Source organism: Sciurus carolinensis, chromosome 3 (assembly GCF_902686445.1).
Source record: "Sciurus carolinensis chromosome 3, mSciCar1.2, whole genome shotgun sequence".
Lineage (NCBI taxonomy): Eukaryota > Metazoa > Chordata > Mammalia > Rodentia > Sciuridae > Sciurus > Sciurus carolinensis.
This window is the reverse complement of record NC_062215.1, coordinates 28,060,355-28,084,280: the sequence shown is the minus strand read 5'-3', so window position 1 is coordinate 28,084,280 and position 23,926 is coordinate 28,060,355.

Genomic DNA, 23,926 nt, shown 5'->3' with positions numbered 1-23,926 from the left:
GTTTCAGTGTGACAATATCACATATCACGTATGCACATAACAGACTTCAATCATATTCATATCCACCTTCCCTGTTTTCTTTATTCCCTCCTCCCCCTGGTCTCCTTCACCTTTCCTTGTAGTTCCTCTTTTGGTTTCATGTTGTCTTTTTTTTTTTTTTTTTTTTCATAATTAGATCCCACCTATGAGAGAATAAAAATGTGCTTTTGTCTTTCTGAGCCTGGCTTATTCCATTTAACGTGATGATCTCCAATTCCATTCATTTTCTTACAAATGACGTGATTTCATTCTTCTTTTTGGCTTGATAATATTCCATTGCCTGTCTATACCACCTTTCCATTATCCATTCCTTCACTGAGAGTCATCCAACCTGATTCCATAATATGGCCACTGTGAATAGAGCTGTGGTAAAAAAAACAATGGAGCCACCAGTATCCTTATCGTATGTGGGCATTGTTTCATTCAGATATATACCCAGAAGTGGTATGGTTGAATCTTACATTAGTTCTATTTTTAGTTTTTTAAGGACCCTTGCTATTCTTTTCCACAGTAGCTGCATGAATTTACATTCCCATCCACAGTGTGCAAGAGTTTTTTTCCCCCCACATCCTTGGTAGTATTTGTTATTTTCTTTATAATAGCCATTCTAACAGGGATGAGATGGAATATCAAAGAATTTTTGACTTGTATTTATTTCCCTGATGACTAAAGATGTTGATCATTTTTTTTTCATATATTCATTGACCATACATTAATTTTTAAGGGGCCCATTTTTACCCACCCTTTGGGCACATTTATGAGTGTTTATCCCAGAAATGGAATTACCCTTTGGGCACATTTATGAGTGTTTATCCCAGAAATGGAATTTTATCCTCTAAGTATACGCACATTCTCATCTTTGTTGAGCATTGCTGAACTATTTCTGAATGGTTGGTGGACATTTATTCTGCCAAAAATGGTATACATTCCCTGTGTGTTATATTACCAATACTTGGTAGACTTTTAAAATCTATTTTATTTTGCATATCCTTGATTATTGGTAGCACTGAATATCTTTCATTGTCTATTCCCTATCTTTATTTTTATTTCTATGAATTGTCTATTCATACCCTTTCCTTATTGTTCTTTTAAATGTCTCCCTCAATTATTTCTCAATGTATTTGGTATATTGTGAGCACCAAGACCCTATTCATTTTATGTGTTGTTAATTATATTCTCAAAATCCATATTTTGTCCTTTACCTTTGTTTATGGTCTTATTCTTAATCATAGTTTTATTTGTTATCAAATTTTATAAAATTTTCCTTCAGGTGTTCTGTTTTTCTGTCTTATTTAGCTACTTCCTCTGTGTCTTAAGATTCTGAATATATTCTTCTATATTTCTAAATACCAACAATGAGTAATCCAAGTCTCTCAATTAAATTCCAATGTCTGCTACATTCTCAAAAAACTATCATAAGCCTCAACCTATTTCTAAGCTTGTATTCTGATATCTTGATCTATTAACTTGTCCATGTGGTCTTATCACATAGCACTCATTAGTACAGTTTTATAAATGTATTTATGAATAGTCTTGCTATGTGATGGAACCAGCTCCCCTCCTAATTCCCCCTTCAGAATTGTTTTGGATATTCTTTGGACATTATTCTCCCATTTGAATTTATTGCAATTAAAGTTAAATTTATGCATTCGTTGAGAGATGACATCTATATATTTGCCAATGATATAGCCTTCCATTAGCTGTGGTTATTTTACCTGACATCCAGGTCTTTTTTTAATTTTTAATGAAACACATTTTAAATATTCCATGTAAAAACCCCCTCTTTTGCTTAGCTTATTCCGGGATATTATATTTGTACTATTATTGTGAATGGCATTTGAAAATCATAAGTGCTATTTTTTATTACCAGTGTTAAGAAAGAAAAATTAAACATTTATGTTAATATTTTACCCAGAAAGCATGCTAAGCTCTATTGTTAGCTCTATTAATTTGTCTGCTTTTATATTGACTTTTTTATGCTGAGAAGAATATTATCTGCACACAATGGCATTTCCGTCTTTTTCAATTTTTTCAATGTTTATTTCTTCCTGTGCGTTTTATTTGTTAGGACCTGCTTTTCAGCATAAAATATCAAGGGTAGTATTAACTGTCCTTGTGTTCTTCCCGATTTGACTCAGAATTGAAAGTTTTCACAATTAGATAGGTTTGCTGTAGGAAGTTCTTTTTCATAGTTTACTTTCAATTCAGTATCATGTAAAGCAATGCTGTAACATAAACTTCCAAATATCAGTCATTTACCATACAGGTGGATTCATTGCTCACAGAAATTATTGTTGACAACAGAATGTGTCTCTTTCCACCTCACACAGTTATTGGGGACCCAAATCAGTGAAGTACTGACCCCGTTTAGTCTTTGGCTGCCAAGTTCATGGTGGGCACCAATACCTAGCTAACAGATGGAGGTAGAGAGTAATGAGATGAGACTCGCATAGGTTGCTCTTGGAAGAGGTGCACAGTTGGCAGACCCCGATCACGTGACTACAGGAAAGGCTGAGGAATAGCACCTAACTGGCTGCGCAGGAGAAAGAAACTGTGCGGTTGGCAGCATCATTTACTCTTGGCCACTTTAGGTATTTTCCTTCTCTCCTTAACTAAGAATCATTATGAATTAGTAGTTAATAGGTTCAAAAGCTCACATCTATATCTATTGGGAAAATTGTTTCTGTTTTCTTCCTCTTTATTGTTTCTATAAAGAGGTCATTCACTAACAGATTTTTCTTATTTTCAGCCATTCTTTTTAGGAAAAAAAAAAAAAATTGTGACCCGGGAATTGAACCCAGGGTTGGTTAACCACTGAACCACATCCCCAGCCCTTTTTGATATTGTATTTAGAGACAGGATCTTGCTAAGTTGCTTAGGACCTCCCTAAGTTGCTGAGGCTGACGTTGAACTTGGAACCTCCTGGCTCAGCCTCCTGAGTGTCAGGATTACAGGCGTATACCACCAAGCCTGGCATTTTCAGTCATTATTAGGACACTTTTATGTGAAGTATTTATTTCACCAATATATTGTTAGATTCGATTTCTTGATAGTTTTTTAGATTTTTTTTGGGGGGGGTGAGCGTAAAGTTTTCTTGGATAGCATTTTTATGGTGGTGTTGTTTCACAAAATCCATTGAGAAACAGTCATTGAAACAGACTGAGTCAAATAATACATAGTTTGAAATTAAAGTGCACCATATTCATTTCACCATATTTAGGCTGTGTCTTATGAGGGGATAGTTATTGTTGTTATTGATTGAATCTATTTTATTGCTACTGACTTATACACGTTTCTTATCTCCTAACACCTTGATGTTGGTTAAATTTTGTTTTTTATTCCATTAGTCTGTTTTTATATTTATTCTCTTCAACCTCCTTGCAATCACTCTTTCATAACCTTATATATTTTTGAGCTGAGTATGGAATTCACCTACTGAAAATTCTTGATCTCAATTTTTTTTTTTTTTTTTTGCAGGGTGGGTACTGTGGATTGAACTCAAAGGCACTAGACCACTGAGACACATCCTCAGTCATATTTTGTATTTTATTTAGAGACAGGGTCTCACTGAGTTGCTTAGTGCCTCGTTTTTGCTGAGGCTGGCTTTGAACATGTGATCTTTCTGTCTCAGCCTCCCCAGCCACTGGGATTACAGGTATGCACCACTACATCAGGCCAATGAGTATAGCTTTCCCTAAAAGTGCTGCTTTAGGTTCATGCTGAAAGTTCTTTTCTCTTTTTAATGGAACATTTTATTATCTAAAATTTTATACTTTTATTTGTGATTGCATGTTTATACTTTTTTTAAAAAAAATGTTTTGCTTTACATTTATATGGGATTTCTTATTCATTAGATTAAAACATTGTTTTTAATGTGTTTGCTCCATCATTAGATAAACTTACCAGTAGAATATCATATTTTGGTGATTATTTAAGATTTTTCACTATAATCTTCATAGATATTTTTAAAAATGTCATCTGTGTGGTTAAAAACTCATTTTTCTTATTGTTTTTTATGCCAAGTTCTGTTTTGTCTGACACTAATTCCATGCTTGCAGCTAGTATTATTGTTTTAGTATGGGTGGGCCATGTCTACTTGGAATTGTTCTGAATGTGGTTCTTATAAGTACACAGTGATGAATTTCCTGCTATTTTATCCAAAGTTGTATTTGTAGTTAAATTGAGTGTGTTCATACATTAACAATAATTCAACTGGAGGGAATGATTAGTTTCATTTTGTTGTTGTTTGTTATTTGTTTTCTGTTTCTTCAATTTTTTCTTTGCTGCTTTTATTCATTTTCTGCCTTCTGCTGTGTAAGTGAAGTTTATTTACTTACCCTATCTCCTCTGCTTCCTCAATTGTTTATAAAATATCAGTTTATTTCCTATTTTATTAATGATGAATCTTAACATTTTAATAAATACAGTTAATTATAAATATTCTTAAAAGGTTTAAATTCAAACAATAGCTCTGTACTTCCTAACAAAATTAAAACAAAATTGATCTGAATTGATTGTCCTAATTGCCTCTTCTTTTCAAGGTGGTCTGAATTTTTAATTCTACACTTCCAAAGCATCTAAAATTTTCAAAATGCATTGCTAATTATATTTATTAACATGCTTGGTTAGTTTGCTTGTCATTTTTTTTCTGCCTTTGTTTTCTTACTTTTGTTCCTTCTTCCTGAAATTTAATAGCGCTGTCATTTTGTTAGGCTGATAAAGTCCTTCAAATCATTTTTACTTTGCCTTCTGTTTTAGCAATATGATACTGTACTGGGTTCCAGCTACTCTGGCAGATTCTGTGCTGTGTGCTCATGAACTTCCTCTATGTCTCTGAGGTTGGACAATCTAATTCTATTGTACCCTGGCATTTATTGTTGCTGATGAGAAGTCAGTTATACCTCTAATGGTGTGTTTGTAAATAATTGGACTTGTTCTTGGGTTACTCTATAGATTTTCCTCTTTAACACTGATGGATTATTGGTCTATCATGAGGATCTTGTGTTAGGTATCAAGTTAATATTGTTTACCTCCTTTCCTCCCCTCCCCTCCCCTCCTACCCTCATAATGTGATTTCCGTACCTAGCCACAAGCATTTCTTTAACTTGACAAAAAATTCCAGTCATTACATTTCCAACTACTCAGCATTCCCTCTATTCCTTCTTCAAGAACTGTATTAACCATACTTCATGTTAATTTCAATATATTTCATGTTAATGTATATTTAATTCAACACCAGAAAATCAAGCAACTCTGCGTTTTTAACCTTCTCTAATATTTTTGCCTAGATATTTCTGTGCTTACATCTCAGAAAACGAATGTTGGGGTTTTCCCACCCAGGATTTTGAATTACATTGTGTGGACTTACCTAAAGTACAATTTGCTTCATTATCCCTTTTAGTTATGCTTGTGCTTCCTATCTTAGGGTTTTACAGCTTCCTGGGCCAGACCCTCTGCAACATTTTGTCTAGAATCAAGTTTCATGTTAGTGACTTAGGTTCCTTCCCACAGAGACATTGAAGTGATCACAGATAGCATCACACAGTCAGAAGGCATCTTGTCCCCAGAATGTTCTTCTCTTTCCCTCTCTTTTCCTCTAACCAGACCAGCACCTATCAGAGACACCACTCACAGGTAAGGGAGCCATGTTGCAGTTCCTAGCACCTGCAGCGAGACCGGATCTTGCAGGATCTTGCATGTGTTATAAGAATATTGAACTCCTCAGCACCACTTCAACTCTAGGCTGCCTTTGCCCATTCTTGGCCTTTGAATTTTAAAAATCCATGTATTTTCTTTATGTTTTGTCAGAATTTCTTACTCCATCTCTAGTGCCCAAAGATTTTTTTAATTAAAAACATGTCAACTTCAAGTGCAGAAATATAAAGAGATATAAAAACTACCTGATTTTTTAAGAGCATAGAGGAATTGCATTTTTTTAAATGTTAATGTTTGTTTTAATTTTTTTTTTTTTTTATGCTAGAGGTTGAAACAAGAGCCTTCCTTGCTCATGCTAGGTAAGTGCTCCACCACCACTGAGCAACATCTCCAGCCCTTACAGTGTTTTGAAATATGTATACATCATCCAGAGACTAAATCAAACTGGTTGATATATACATGTACTCACATACATCACAGTTTACACTTTTTTCTTTTTTCTTTTTTTTTTTTTTTGAAACAGAGTCCTGTTATGTGACCCAGTGGGTTCAAAAGTTTCTCCTGCCTTAGTCTCCAAAATATCTGGAATTACAGGCCTGCCCTGCTGCACCCAATAAGGTTGAGTACTATTTTACTGTGCCTATCCTATTTTCTTTATCTTTTCATGTGTTGATTATACTTTTGGATTGATTCCACATCTGGCTGTTGTGAATGATGCTTCTGTGAACATGCAAATGTACTTGTCCTTTCAAGGTGCTGATTTCATTTCTGTGTAATTTCTGGACCACACAAAAGTTCTATTTTTAATTTTCTGAGGAAGTTCCACACTATTTTCATAATGGTTGCTTTAACTTACATGTCCACCAACAGTGTAAAAAGAGTTTTCTTTTTCCATATTCATGTTAACACTTGTTCTCTTTTGTCATTTTGATAAAAGTCATTTGAACAGGTGCCAGGTGATAACTCATGGAGGTATTAGTACTTCCCTAGTGATTAGTAACCTTGAACATTTTTTTTCAAGCAAAATTTTGGCCATTTGTCTATTCTTTTAAGAAATGTTAATTTAGATCCTTTGTAAAATTTAACAAATGGGTTATTTGGGGGTTTGCTATTGAATTGAGTTCCTTGAATATATTTCTTATTAGCCTCTTATCAGATTATAATTTGAAAAATACATTCTTCTAACTTGTAGGTTGTCTTTTTAGTCAGTTGACTGCTTTACTATGCAAAAGTATTTCATGTAGTTCCACTTTTCTATGTTTTGCTTTTGGTACCTATGTCTTTGGGATACATTCAAAAAAATCATTGCTCAGACCAACATCTTGAAGCTTGTCTCCTGTGCTTCTTTCTGGTAATTTTAGGATTTTTTAATACATTCAGCTAGTTTTTAATATTTTTAATATTTGTTGGGTTGTTTTTTATATAACATGTGTAATAAGAATCTAATTCTATCCTTTTGTGTGTAATTATCCAATTTTTCCAACATTGTTTATTCAAGAGCTCTTCTTTCCCCACTGCGTGTTCTTGACTTCTTTATCAGAAATTACTCGACTGGAGCTGGGGACATAGCTCAGTCGGTAGAGTGCTTGTACAAAGCACTTGCAAGTACAAAGCCCTGGGTTTGATCCACAAGAAAAAAAAAATTACTTGACTGTAACTCTGTGGATTTATTTGGGGTTGTCTTTTCTGTTCCATTTGTCTGTGTGTTGGTTTATATGCCAGGACCCTGCTGAATTGATTATAATAGGTATGTAGTGTATTTTGAAGTCAAGTAGTGTGATATCTTCAGTTATATTTTTTGCTCAAGACCACTTTGGCTATTAAGGGATTCTGGAGAGCCTAGTGGGCAGTGTCCACAATGAGTCAGGGCTTGCTGTCAAGTTCTGTAGTTGGGCAGGACTATTACGTGTGTGCTAATGTTGAGGGGGATTATTGCTAGATTTCACTGTCTGGCAGGATCACTGGCTGGGCTCTCTGCACATATGGGATTGCTCTCTGGGTTCCTCTGTCACCTCTGATTGGTCTGGGTCTCATGCTATTTTCCCTGGCTGAGTGGTGCTACTGATTGGACTCCACTATTGGAGAAGAATACACATCGAGCTCTGTCATCATCCTGGATCTGCTAGGGTCCTAGGCTACATTCCCTTATCAAAAGATGCTGGTGCTGGACTCTGTTTTTAAGTGGTACTGCAAAATGGACTATGCAATTAGACAACACCTCAGCCTGTGACATGAAGTCAGACAGGGTCACAGGCTAGGATCTATGACTGAGCAGAGTTGCAGGCTGTGCCCTGCAATTGGACAAGGTCACCAACTGTATTCCCTACTCAAATAGAGATACCAGCTTTACTCCACGATTATTAAGGGCAAAACATTGTTCCCCACAGAATTGTAGGCTCACAGGTTTGCCTCTTTGCCCAGATGGAGACTTAGGCTGAACTCCAAGACTGGGAAGAGATACTATTTGTGCTCCTGTAGGTCTAAAATCTATGATCTGCATAAGCAACATCCCAAGGTTACCTCTCTGCCTGCATCAGGCCTTACTTTAGAGTTTAAGGTGATGCTCAACCAAAATGCAAGGTTACAGCTTGCCTTTTTGCCTGGGTTTGTCTTAAGCCTGGCTCCAAGGCTGGATGGGGTGATGAGCCATGGACTCTAGCCAGGTAGAACTGCCACCTGGGAGCCAGGTAGAGCTGCTCCTGGGAGCAGCTCATTCAGCTCTGTGGTTGGACTGTCGAATGGTGTCTCTGATTGGGCACCCATGCTGACAGGAGCATAGTGGAACTTCCAAGACCTGAACCAAGCCCTGGAAACTCTGCACTGGTCTCTTGGACCCTACCCCTTCCTTGCCTCTAGCTGACCCCAGGTGGTCTACCTGATTCCTCCAGTCCTCCCCATAAAATCACACAGAAGTGCTCCTTCCAGGAAGCACCCCAGATTGCGGGGGAAACTGGATCACATTTTCCTACTTGTGACACCATAGACCCCAGGGAATTCTCTCAATGGTGGCACCAACCAGCTTCCAGAAGGGGCATCATCAACACACTCCAAGTAAAACCATTCCTCTTAACTGTATAAATGCAGCGTTTTGTGGTTTCTGTGGTCTGAGAAATATTTAAGCCTTACCCCTGAGTTCTAGGGTTTCTCATTAAGACCTTCTTATCTGTGGATATTTGACATCTTTATTTTCTGTGAGGGAGACTAAAGTCAAGGTCCCCTATTCTGCCATCTTACTGATGTACCATCTGATACATTAGAGAGCCAAGATCATAGTATCATCCACCATAGTGACTTGAAATCTTTATTTTTTAAAAAATTTAAATATGGACTGCTGTGTTGACCTGCAGTCTGCCAGCATATCGACACCTTTTTGAGAGCAGATTGCTCACTGTCAGGCATCTATCATCCACCATTTGCCTGCCTCTCGCCTGTCCATCGCCTGCCTTACTCCTATCCATCACCCAGCGCTCAAGGTTCACCTCCCGATCGTCTGACAACAGTCAGCAAACTGACTGCAGACCGCCAGTGGAGCACCAGCTGCTTGCTGCTGCCTGGAAGTTCTCTGTCACAGTACGTGCAGGTTTGATTACACGTGGCTGCCGCCATTTTGAGACAACAGCCAGGCCCCGTAGGACCCCTGGTCAGACTGACTGAGTCCCGTCTCCAGGATCCCTCAGCCCGGCCGATCACTCCCTGCCTCTGGGGCCCTCACATCGACTGACTGCTCCCTGCTGCCAGGATCCCCAGACCAACTGACTGCGCCCTATCACCAGGACCCCAGACTGACTGATTGCACCCGGCCTCCAGGATCCCACAACCACACCAAACACACCAGACCTCCAGGACCCCTGCCGGACCAACTGCATCCCATTTCCAGGACCTCCAGCTGACCACATCCACCCCTGAGATGCAGTTCCCCATTGCCAACAAATTTCCAAGCCAGAGCGACCATCTTGGATAATCATGGAAGCCGTAGCTCCGATCTTTCGGTGGGGCAATCCCATCCTGCGACGCCTGCTGGAGGCTTGAAGCTCATTGTCAGGTACCTCTCATGCATGAGGCAACTGAACACTGGGAGGTTTCATTAGTATATGACTGTTATACAGTAGATTTTCTTTTTTCTCCTTTTTAAAAAAAATTTAAGTTTTTATTTCTTTACTTTTCTTGCTTTCTTTTTCTTTTGTTTACCTGTTCCCTCAGAGTCTCTTTCTCCCTTTTTTGCATGCTAATATCCGATTTTTTTTATTACACTCTCACCCTATTTTCTAGAACTTCTGTATATTCTTTTCTTATCCCATTAACAGTCACATTCTATATCCCTCTGCATCCTCTTTGTCCTCCATTAGAAACTGCAGACCTTATTGCAAACCTGTTTGTTTTACCGAAGATAATATTTGAACTCATTTTGTTTATTATGACAATTTTGTTATTGTCCCCATAAGGGCTATTTGTTCTAGGATTGCATAGTGTCTGATTTGGGTGCTGCTAATATTGATCTTCCCTTAAAGAAAGGGTTTTGGAAACCTATAGGGCCACTACAAGCCTATAGGGGGAAATCTGCAATACCCCAGATCTGCACTGCTAGAGGGGAAGATACATGAACAACATGAAAAAACAAGGGAAGAAGATGATCCAAACAAATCTAGATTCTATAGTAATAGAATCCAATGACAGTATGTTAGAAGAAATGTCAGAAAAGGACTTCAGATTATACATGATTAAGATGATTCGCAAAGCAAAGGCTGAGATAAGAGAGCAAATGCAGGCAATGAATGATAATACCAATAAGCTGAAAGAACACCTGCAGGAAGCAAAAGACCATTTCAACAAAGAGAGATTCTCAAAAAAAAAAAAAAAAAACAAACAAACGGAAATCCTTGAAATGAAGGAGACAATAAACCAAATAAAAAACTCAATGGAAAGCATCACCAACAGACTAGATCACTTGGAAGACAGAACCTCAGACAATGAAGACAAAATATTTAATCTTGAAAATAAAGTCACCCAAACAGAGAAGATGGTAAGAAATCATGAACAGAATCTCCAAGAACTTTGGGACATCATGAAAAGACCAAATTTAAGAATTATTGGGATTGAGGAAGGCACAGAGTTACAAACCAAAGGAATGAACAACCTATTCAATGAAATAATATCAGAAAATTTCCCAAACCTGAAGAATGAAATGGAAAATCAAATACAAGAGGCTTACAGAACGCCAAATGCACAGAATCACAACAGATACACAAAGGCACATTATAATGAAAATGTCTAACATTCAAAATAAAGATAGGATTTTGAAGGCCACGAGAGAATAGCATCAGATTACATATAGGGGGAGACCAATACGGATAGCAGCCGACTTCTCAACCCAGACTCTAAAAACTAGAAGGGCCTGGAACAACATATTTCAAGCTCTGAAAGAACATGGTTGCCAACCAAGAATCCTATACCCAGCAAAACTAACCTTCAGATTTGAAGATGAAATAAAATCCTTCCATGATAAACAAAAGTTAAAAGAATTTACAAATAGAAAGGCTGCACTACAGAATGTTCTCAACAAAATATTCCATGAGAAGAAATGATAAACAACAATATAGGTCAGCAAAGGGAGGAACTACCTTAGAGAAAAACCACTCAAAGGAGAAACCAAGCCAACTTAAAAATCAAAAATAAGCCAAATGACTGGGAATACAAATCATTTCTCAATAATAGCCCTGAACATTAATGGCCTAAACTCATCAATCAAAAGACATAGACTGGCAGAATGAGTTAAAAAGAAAGACCCAACTATATGCTGCCTGCAAGAGACTCATCTCATAGAAAAAGACATCCACAGACTAAAGGTGACAGGATGGGAGAAAACCTACCACACACATGGACTCAGTAAAAAAGCAGGGGTTTCCTTCCTTATATCAGATAAAGTGAACTTCAAGTCAAAGTTAGTCAAAAGGGATAAAGAAGGACATTTCATACTGCTTAAGGGAACCATAAATCAGGAAGACATAATGATAGTAAATATTTATGCCCCAAACAATGGTGCATCCCTGTACATCAAACAAATCCTTCTCAATTTCAAGAATCACATAGACCACAACACAATAATTCTGGGTGACTTTAACGCACCACTGTCACCACTAGATAGATCTTCCAAACAAAATCCAACCAAAGAAACCATAGAACTCAATAACACAATCAATAACCTAGACTTAATAGACATATATAGAATATTCCATCAATGAGCAGATTCACTTTCTTCTCAGCAGCACATGGGACCTTCTTGAAAATAGATCATATGTTATGCCACAAAGCAGCCCTTTGGAAATGCAAAAAAATAGAGATACTGCCTTCTGTTCTATCAGATCATAATGGACTGAGAGTAGAAATCAATGACAAAATAAAAAAGAGAAATTACTCCAACACCTGGAAACTAAATAATATGCTATTGAATGAAACATGGATAACAAAAAACATCAGGGAGGAGATAAAAAAATTCTTAGAGGTCAATGAGAATGACGATACAACATAGCAAAATCTCTGGGACACTATGAAAGTGGTTCTAAGAGGAAAATTCATTACATGGAGCACATTCCAGAAAAGAATGAAAAGTCAACAACTAAATGACCTAACATTGTAGCTCACAGACGTAGAAAAAGAAGAACAGAATAACATCAAAAGTAGTAAAAGACAGGAAATCATTAAAATCAGAGCTGAAATCAATGAAATTGAAACAAAAAACTATTCAAAAAATTGACAAAACAAAAGTTGGTTCTTTGAGAAAGTAAACAAAATAGACAAACCCTTAGCCACACTAACAAAGAGAAGGAGAGAGAAGACTCAAATTACTAAAATATATGATGTAAAAGGAAATATCACAACAGACACCAATGAGATACATAATATAATGAGAAGCTACTTTGAAAATCTGTATTCCAACAAAATAGAAACTACCAAGGACATTGACAAATTTCTAGAGACATATGCTCCTCCCAAACTGAACCAGGAGGATATGCAGGATTTAAACAGATCAATATCAAGCAATGAAATAGAAGAAGCCATTAAAAATCTACAATCCAAGAAAAGCCCAGGACCAGATGGATTTTCAGTCAAGTTCTACAAGACCTACAAAGAAGAACTCATTCCAATACTTCTCAAAGTATTCTAGGAAATAGAAAAGGAGGGTACCCTACCGAACTCATTCTATGAAGCTAATATCACCCTCATACCCAAACCAGGAAAAGACACATGAAGGAAAGAAAATTTTAGACCAATATCCTTGATGAATATAGATGCAAAGATCCTTAACAAAATATTGGCAAACCGTATCCAAAAACATATTAAGAAAATTGTGCACCACGATCAAGTGGGGTTCATTCCTGGAATGCAAGGATGGTTTAACATCCGTAAATCAATAAACGTAATCCATCATGTTAATAGACTTAAGGAAAAGAATCATATGGCTATTTCAATTGATGCAGAATAAGCGTTTAACAAAATACAACACCCCTTTATGTTCAAAACACTAGAAAAAATAGGGATAGTAGGAACATACCTGAACATTGTAAAGGCTATTTATGCTAAGCCCATGGCCAAAATCATTCTTTTTTTTTTTTTTTTTTTTTTTTTAGAGTGGAAAATACAGCTTTATTAAAGAAAAGGAAAAGCAGACTTCTCCCGGGTGGAAGAAGGGGACCCAAAGGCGGAATCCGTGGGATGAGCAAATCTCGTTCTTTTTATGGGTTTCATTCTCCCATTCTTTCCCCCTTGTCTCCTCCCTTCCTGCCTACCGGATTAGGCCTGGTTTTGCAGGCAAGATGTAGAAAGTGAAAAGCGGGTGTGGCAGGGGGAGGGTCAAGGTGACCCAGATGGACAAGGGCCCAGGGGGCATTAATTAGCATCTTCCTGCCTGTTGTCTCTGACAAGGGCAGGTAAATTTGGTAATCAATGGGCTCCGGAGATCCTTGACATTCCATTCTTCCAGGGGCAGATGACTTTATGGCCTCCATTTTCTTGATCTGACCCGATTTCCTATTTCTACACTAACTACCTGTCCCCAATTCTGGCTTCATTCCCCCCTCTAATTTTAGGAACTCCATGCTGCTGGGGAAGGGGGTCGATGACCGCTCTGACTTCTTCAAGCTGAAAGTGGACGGTGAGGGGCAAGCAGCTTGGAGTTCCTTTTTAGAAATCGGGTCGATCAAGGGGTCCACGGTAAAAGTCTGGTTGAAGAGTAATAGGCTGGAGGGTCATTTGAGAGATGGGCGGTCTATAAGAGAAACAAGAAGTTATGAGTAGTTGCTGGAATCTCAGATAGCAGAGTATATGGATTAGGAACTACTGGGTGGAGGGGAACAACTGCTTCATTAATTATTCTGAGGTCTTGGACTAAATGCCATTCCCCATTTGATTTTTGAACTCCCAAAATTGGTGTATTGCATGGGCTGTTACAAGGTACTAAAAGTTTCTGCTGTTTGAGGTTCTGGATGATTTTTAATAGGCCCTTTTTTGCTTCTGGGCGTAGCGGGTATTGTCTCTGATGTGGAAAGACAGAGGGATCCTTTAAGACTATTTTAACTGGGATTGCTCTTTTTGCCCGTCCAATCTTGCCTTCAGTGGCCCATACCTCAGGGTTTATATCACATTCTAGTAGAGGTAAACATAATGATCCTTGTGGTCCCAAATTCATTGTAATGGAAGTCTGAAGTTTTGAAAGTAAATCCCTTCCCAATAGAGGGGTAGGGCATTCTGGCACTATCAGGGATGCATGAGAAAACATCATCCCATCCCACTCACAACTCAGTGGGGGAGTAAACTTTCTGGTAATAGGCCGTCCAGACACCCCTTGCACCGTTATAGTATTAGAGGAAAGAGGTCCAGGATAAGAGGTGAGCACTGAAAAACTAGCGCCAGTATCTAAGAGGAAGTTGACCTCTTGGCTCCCTACGGAGAAGCATACCCGGGGCTCATGCGTAGTGATAGGAGTTACGGGAGCCATTAGAATTGGCCCCGGGCCCCGTCAGGCCTGTGTGGAAGAGTCTGGCCTCAAGGACCTACGCCCCTGAGGACAGTCACTTTTCCAATGGTTGCCTTGACACTTGGGGCAGGGCTTTGGTGGTGGCCGTTTGGCTTGGGGACATTCCTGTCTGAAATGTCCCTCCTTTCCACAACGGAAACAAATCCCTTTTGTGGCCTGAGGTACATTCCGTTTTCTTTCTTCATCACCCGGGAAGCTAACTCCTCTTAGGGCTAAGACCAGCGCTTCAGTTTTTCTTCTGTCTCTACACTCTTTTTCCTTCTTTTCCTCTACATCTCGATTATAAAAAACCGAAGTTGCAAGTCGGAGGATATCATCTAAGGATTGATCAGGGCCATATGCCAATTTTTGTAATTTCCTCCGAATGTCTGGGGCCGACTGAATGATAAATTTGTCCTTTAAAAGTAAATGGCCCTCTGTGGATTCAGGATCCACGGTGGTGTGTTTTCTCATTGCCTCCCTGAGTTTCTCCATGAAAATAGCCGGGCTTTCTTCGGGACCTTGTGTAATTTCAGAAATCTTAGAATAGTTAATAGGCTTCTGTTTGATTCTCCTAAGGGCCTCAAGGACTAACATCTGGAAGTGTCTGATCTTCCAAGCATCCTGTTCATTGTTTGGGTCCCAGTCGGGGTCATTTCTTGGAACTGCCTGTGCTCCCGATGGATAGTTGGGTTTAGATCTAGTTTGGGCTCCTGGGGCATAAGCAAGGTGTAGGTCATCCCCAAATTGTTCAGCTGCTTTCAGGGTGGCTTCCTTCTCATTGGAGGTTAAAGTCTGGTTAAGTAACAGGATAATATCTTTCCAGGTGAGGTCAAACACCTGGCATAGGTTTTGAAACACCTCAATATATTTATCTGGATCTTCTGAAAATTTCCCTAGGTCTGTTTTTATCTGTCTTAGGTCTTGGAGGGAGAAGGGGTTGTATACTTTAATTGGTCTAAATTCTCCTCCCGGCATCTCCTGGAGAGGTAGTACATTTGATCTGTCCATTGGGGCAGATGGAGAAGGACCAGGGTATGGAGGACAGGAGGCCTGCTGATGGACTTTAGCAGAAAATTCCTTTCCCTCAGTAGGTGACTCTTTAAGGCTTTCTTCCTTTAGAGTAGTGGTTCTGGCTGAATCTATTTTACATTGTTGGCATAATTTGGGGTCTTCCCTTAGAATAAAGAAGATCTGAACATAAGGTACCTCACACCATTTTCCTTCCCTTTTGCAAAATCTATCAAGCTGTAAAATGGTATTAAAATTTGTACTTCCCTCTGGCGGCCAAGATTCTCCATCAGAGAGCTTGTATTGAGGCCAGGCCTGGCGGCAGAAGAAAATGAGGCGCTTTTTCTTGAGTGTCTGTGGGTCAAATTTGTCCCAGTTTTTCAGTATGCAGGCTAGTGGTGAACCTGGCAATACCGTTGAGAGTGAAGCTCCCATCTCGGCGTAGATCTCGGTGGGACCTCCAAATCTGATACCGCTTTTTACCCGGTGACGAGTCCTGCTTCCTCAGGTGTTGAAGTATAACGCCGGAGAAGCACGCCGAGGCAAATGTAGAGTGGAAAATACAGCTTTATTAAAGAAAAGGAAAAGCAGACTTCTCCCGGGTGGAAGAAGGGGACCCAAAGGCGGAATCCCCAAAATCATTCTTAATGGAGAAAAACTGAAACCATTCCCTATAAAAACGGGAACAAGACAGGGTTGTCCTCTTTCACCACTTCTATTCAACATTGTCCTCGAAACTCTAGCCAGAGCAATTAGGCAGACTAAAGAAATTAAAGGGATACGAATAGGAAAAGAGGAACTTAAGCTGTCACTGTTTGCAGATGACATGATTCTATATTTAAAGGCTCCAAAAACCTCCTCCAGAAAACTTCTAGACCTCATCAATGAATTCAGCAAAATAGCAGGCTATAAAATCAACATGCATAAATCTAAAGCATTTTTATATGCAAGCAACGAAACAGCTGAAAGGGAAATGAGGAAAACAACTCCATTTGCAATAGCCTCAAAAAAAATAAAATACTTGGGCATCAATCTGACCAAAGAGGTAAAAGATCTCTGCAATGAAAACTACAAAACATTGAAGAAAGAAATTAAGGAAGACCTTAGAAGATGGAAAGATCTCCCATGTTCTTGGATAGGAAGAATTAATATTGTCAAAATGGCCATACTACCAAAAGTGCTATACAGGTTCAATGCAATTCCAATTAAAATCCCAATGACAGACCTTACAGAAATAGAGTAAGCAATTATGAAATTCATCTGAAAGAATAAGAAACCCAGAGTAGCTAAAGCAATCCTTAGCAGGAAGAATGAAACAGGGGGTATCACAATACCAGAACTTCAACTATACTACAAAGCAATAGTAACAAAAACAGCATGGTATTGGCACCAAAATAGACAGGTAGATCAATGGTACAGAATAGAGGACACGGACACAAACCCAAATAAATACAATTTTCTCGTACTAGACAAAGGGACCAAAAATATGCAATGGAGAAAAGATAGCCTCTTCACAAATGGTGCCGGGAAAACTGGAAATCCATATGCAACAGAATGAAACTAAACTCCTCTCACCCCACACAATACTCAACTCACGATGGATCAAGGACCTTGAAATCAGACCAGAGACCCTGCATCTTATAGAAGAAAAAGTAGGTCCAAATCTTCACCTTGTTGGCTTAGGATCAGACTTCCTTAACAGGACTCCCATAGCAAAAGAAATAAAAGCAAGAATCAATAACTGGGATAGATTTAAACTAAATAGCTTTCTCTCAGCAAAGGAAACTATCAGCAATGCGAAGAGAGAGCCTACAGAGTGGGAGAATATCTTTGCCACTCTTACTTCAGATAGAGCACTAATTTCCAGAATCTATAAAGAACTCAAAAAACTCTACACCAAGAATACAAATAACCCAATTGACAAATGGGCTAAGGAAATGAACAGACACTTCACAGAAGAAGATCTACAAGCAATCAACAAACATATGGAAAAATGTTCAACATCTCTAGTAATAAGAGAAAGGCAAATCAAAACTACACTAAGATTCCATCTCACCCCAATTAGAATGGCGATTATCAAGAATACAAGCAACAATAGGTGTTGGAGAGGATGTGGGGAAAAAGGTACACTCATACATTGCTGGTGGGACTGCAAATTAGTGCAGCCACTCTGGAAAGCAGTGTGGAGATTCCTTAGAAAACTTGGAATGGACCTACCATTTGACCCAGCTATCCCACTCCTTGGCCTATACCCAAAGGACTTAAAATCTGCATACTACAGAGATGCAGCCACATCAATGTTCATAGCTGCTCAATTCACAATAGCCAGACTATGGAACCAACCTAGATGCCCTTCAATTGATGAATGGATAAAAAAACTGTGGCATATATATAAAATGGAATATTTCTCATCTATAAAGAATAATAAAATTATGGCATTTGCAGGCAAATGGATGAAATTGGAGAATATCATGTTAAGTGAGATAAGCCAATCTCAAAAATCCAAAAGGCGAATGATCTCACTGATAAGCGGATGATGACACCACGTGATGGGAGGTGGGAGGGGGGAAAGAATGGAGGAAGGAGGGATGTATAGAGGAAAAAGAGAGGTGGGAGGGGTTGGGGGGAGGGAAAAAATAACAGAATGAATCAAACATCATTACTCTATGTAAATGTATGAATATGCAAATAGTATGCTGTTACTCCATGTACAAACAGAAACAACATGTATCCCATTTGTTTACAATAAAAATAAATAAATAAATAAATAAAATATTTAAATATGATTTTGAAACCCAATATTTTGCAGAACTGTCAGTAAAATTGCTCTAATTGAACTGAAAGCTGGAAACACTAAACACAAAGAGCTCTTTGGTTATTCTTGAAGCACCTAAAGTATCACATAAGATAATGCTGGAAACTTTTATTGAATTACTTAGACTCACTCATCAATTATTTCATTGGTTGAAATGAATTACTCTTTTGTGTTTTCTGTTTACATGTTCCAAAAATAAATATGGATAATAAATACAATTATGAATTCAGTAAGTTTCACATTTTTATTTTTGTGCAATTATTGTCAATGCATTTTTAAAGAATCTCATTCTAACCTGGCTTTTTAGAAATGCTCTATATTGGTCATTCATGCCTCAGGATGAATTGAACTTTATATATTCTCCTTCAGGTGAAAGTTGCATGCTAAACATTTCAGGTCTTAGGAGTGGTTTTAAAGGATCGATCCTCTTTCAGCAATTGAAAACCCAAAGCATTAACAAATAGATGAATGGTGAAATGGAGGATGCAAGCTAAGTTTAATGTTTCTGAAATCACCCAACCTAATCCATCCACATGTATACCCAATGAGACAAGGTTTTTGGAAGAATATAAACAGATAGCAAGGTTCTATTTTGGTGGCTGTTTTCCTGGGATCCTAACTTCTATTACCGTGTTCAAGAGTTTCTTGAGCTTTGGTTACAAATTTCATTTGAATGGCATGCTTTTAATATTTTACCAGCTGTTATTAATTGTTATAATAAAACTCAACATGTGTACTTAGATGGCTAAAAGTTTTTAACATTTAGGAAAAGAGTAAAATATTAACTGTGATCCTGAGACACTATAGAACTTTAAATAAGAACCCTTCAATTATCTCTGTTCTGATAATTTTTTTATGTGAAACAATGGAGAGAATTGCTGCAAATCTCCATTTTATTTAATTTAAGGCTGTAAATTCAGGAGCAAAAAAAAAAAATTGTAAGAAGTTATTTTGTCAAGCATCCTGAAATTCTTGACTTCTGGCACTTCCATTGTCTCACTGTGTCCAATGATTCTGTCACCTTATCCTTGTGGTGCTGTGAGGGAAACCACTACCATCTCAACCAAATGCAAGAAAATGTGGTCTACATTGAGGGTTTTCTCTGTTGACTACATTCCAAAAGATCCATTTGAAGGATGGATCGATCCTTGGAGAGGTGAATCTCATGTCATTTGTTTCAAAGGAACACTGGTATACCCCACGCATCTTTCTCTTTACTTTCATATTCTCTGACAACAGAGAAAATGATAACTTCTTAAACAAATTTCACAAGCCAGTCAGGCACCTCAGAAAAGAATTGTTGAAAAAAACCTAACGAGGATACTCAATGATAATTTTTGTTGATGTGGAGAAATGGTTAATTAGCCACTAACCTGACCTGAAGTGTTGCTCAGTGACTTTCCTCAGCTCTCACTATTCCATATTCCAAATAACTTGTGGACTCTTGACTTCCATCTGAGATAGTTACTAGTCTGGATGACTGAAGATTTGGAAGAGAAAAGAATGTGCAATGAGTCTTTTCTTTCCCTCTTTAGATATTCCAAAGCTGAAAACAACCTGCTGAGAAAGTTCCTCTGACTCACAATTTCCACCTAAATTACAATAATTTACTTAACTTTCATAGGAATAGAGAAACAAAAACACACACTCTGCTATTTTCTCTTGTATAAAATAAACATGTTCAAAACACAGAGATACATTTGGGCACCCCAATTTTTTTTAATCCCTTATTTGCAGAACCAGTGGAGTTGCTGGCAATAATAAAGAATTAATCCCATGGTTTATCAAAAGCATACCAACAACATGTACAGGAAACAAATTCGAATGAGGCATCATCTAGCCTCAACCTCAACATATTCTTGCATCTTGTTACTTCTATGAAGTACTGATAGATTAGATTTTCTAATGAAAAATTTAAAATATTATAGCAAAGCAGAATATCCATATACTAAAACAATTGCATTTCTATCAATAGTTTTCAAAGTGGTGCATGTTTAATTACAACCTCAATATACTCGTGTTGTTATAGAGAACCTGTTTGCATCATAGTCTGTAACACCAATTTCTCGTCAACTCTGTTTGTACATACCCTCTCATTCCTCCTTTAAATACTCTGGTTTATAGACTGCTGATATGATGTTTAATGGGGAAAAGTATATGAAATTTACTTTCTCTAGTAAATGGGTAAAAATATCTGCTATCACAAGCCAAGTGTATCAGCAATCACCACAAAACCTAACAAATTCTATTCTGCATTAGAAAGATATCTTCATGCTGCACAGAACTGTATGACATTAGCTCTGTTGTCAGTTATTATCAGTCTCTGGAAAATTAGTTTTGTGTGAATCTGTCTTTAAAGATTCTGGAACTGCTTGGCAATCACTGCAAAACAGGGAAATACTAAGTACCAGTGGAAAGTCATTCCCAATTGTGGAGGATATATGGTCTTTAGGATGCAATTTGAGGGAGCTGTGAGCCATTCATTAGAGTTTGTTGCAGATCCCTTACTATTAAAAATTCAAAGCTGCTCATCAGTACAACCATATTAGGAAACTTCTGATGGACTTCTCTTTTCTTTGGCTCCTTAGGATTAGAGTATGTTTAACGTCACCTGGAAGAGCATTGGGGAGAAAAATAGCTTTGTCTCTAACTCTATAGTGACCACTCTCTCTAGATTCAGAAATTCTTAAACATACAAAAGGCCACCTTTGTTAATGACAGTGTGATCTATGGACATGATACATAAATATTGCCTAGGAACTGAGTAGAAAAGACAATCTTTTTTTAAAATTTATTTTTCTTATTTTTTACAGACTGCATTTTGATTCATTGTACACAAATGGGGTACATCATTTCATATCTATGGTTGTGCACGATGTAGATTCATAACATTCATGTAATCATCTTGGGCCCTATCTGAGACCGACTGAACAGGAATCATGTTATAACAAGGTCCCAAGATGATCTCCATCCACATAAAATATGAGAAGCAATGTCTTAGAAATCATTTCGTTGTTACCCTTCCTTTTTTAGAGAAGAGAAAGAAGAAAGTTATTTCACCTGTCCAAAGTCACATAGTTAAGGGAATAAGTGACAGCAGAGGACATGGGAACTCGGACATGGTGGGGTAATCATTGATTTTGTAAATGAATAAGCCTAGTTCTAATCAGATATATGGTACCCATTGACCCCATGACAGTCGGCATGACATGCACTGTGACCTCCCCAGGATCAGCTTCCTCTTCTCCGAAGTGGCAACCACTGGAGGCAGCATCGCAAAGACAACAATTCAACCAGTCATAGAAGGAAATCAAACAAATGAGGTAATTGTGAAGAGGTCAATATGTAGGGTCATAAGTCCCCGTTTTGCAAGGTGACGGTGAAGGTCTCATGAGAGGATGTGTACAAAAGCTTGCAGGAATTGGGGTGCTTTCCTGACTCCCAATCCTGGTGCACTTCCTCAGGCTTACAACTGTTTTTAAATTTGGGAAATGTAGATTTAATCAGTGGCTCTTTGGAACCAGAGTTGGCAATGGATACTCAAGAATGAGAGCAAGAGCTGTAGGTGCAGGACGTCCAGCAGCGTGCTGATGTGCTGGAGAGAAGGAAGAGGCATCAGGGCTTAGATTGTGTTTTACAGTTTTTCCAGCTTGTGAACTAATGAGTCCAGGTATAGGTCTTGGCAATAGTACCCAATATCCAGATGAGAGAAGGGATGGAAATTTTCACAGGAATGAGAGGGAACTTCTGTGTATTGATAGGCAGCACGTATTGTTGACTTGCAGTGCATTCCACACGCAGCTATCCCAGCATCTGCTGTACCAGTACCTACTGCATCCCAGACTCCATGTTCCTGATAAAAACACAAACCCTGCCTCCAAAAACTCATACAATAGAAGGAAAGTATGCACAACCCCAACAAAATACAATGTCACTGATCAAAAAATTAAGAGTATGCACAAACAACACCCATTGCTTTCCAAATAAATGTTCTATAAAGTACTACTCATAGTAGTTAAGATTCTAAGAGATAAATAACTAATAATCTTACAATTTACAAACAGGAGGATTTGGATAGGTGCTGAGGGAAATTGTCTCAAAGCAATTACGTCTGATAAGAGTCTTAATAGAATTTGGCACTACAGGAGTGGAAAGCCCAAAGAGGGGCTACATAAATGGCTGGTTCTATTTTTTTCCCATTGTGCTTTCTCTTTCCTTGCTCCATCTCCACTTCTGCTCCTTCTCTTCTCCTCTTTCTTCTTGCAACTAAAATACTTAGAAATTTCATCCTGAAGAATGTTGTGAAGCAGGTTACTCTATTGCATCTTTCATTTGGTGGCACTGAAGTCAGGCATTGTGGAGTGCTGCACACATGAGGAGAAATAAATGAAAGTCAATAATTACCTATTTCAGTCGCCTCTCTGATTTTAACTGAAGCCAGGCTCAGTTGATGGAACTGGATCGGTATGTATGCAGCTCTGTCCTTGTCTTTGGTTTTTCTCTAGCATGTAAACATTTATGCCCCACTCACAAAATGGGCTTCAGAAAACCCAATAGTGTGCCAAACCTAAGGTTCATTTTTAAACAATAGGCCAGATAGTTTAAATCAGAGGACATGAGATCATTTCCACAGCTGCAAGGTCTATTAATTAATTTCAAAGTTCTCTTTTTGGGGATAAAAATAAGACATCCTTCCATCTTTACACATACCAAATTCCACTCCAGTTTCTTCCACCAGAGATAAATTATCATATGGTTCTTCATTTATATTTATTTTAATCTGTGTGTATTGATAATCCTCCTGCTTTATAATCCATTTGTAGAGATTAATATGTTACAAATTATTTTCAAAGATTTCCTTATAATGCTTAAATATCTGCAGCATCATTTGTCATTTTATTGGATACCATTCAATATTTTCTCTATAGCACCTGAAATGCTGTACAAAATTGAGTCTTTAATATCGATTGTCTGGAATCCCAAGAAAATCTATCATATTTATTATTTTACATTTTATTAATGGTTTTTTCCTGGATTTTTCCTTTCTCATATGAAATACATAATAAATATTCATATATATAAGCATTCTTTTTTTTTTTTTGGTACCAGGGATTGAACACAGGGGTGCTTAACCACTGAGTCACATCCCCAGCCCTTTTTAATATTTTATTTACAGACAGGGTCTCACTTAGTTGCTTAGGGCCTCACTAAGTTGCTGAGGCTGGCTTTGAACTCATGATCCTCCTGCCTCAGACTCCCCAGCCACTGGGATTACAGGTGTGTCCAATCAGGCCTGGCCCCAGTACATATAAACTTTATTTTCTATATTTCATGATATTATTTATAAATGCAGATAAAATGTAAATAAGCAACATTCATGTAAGTAAACCTGTGTG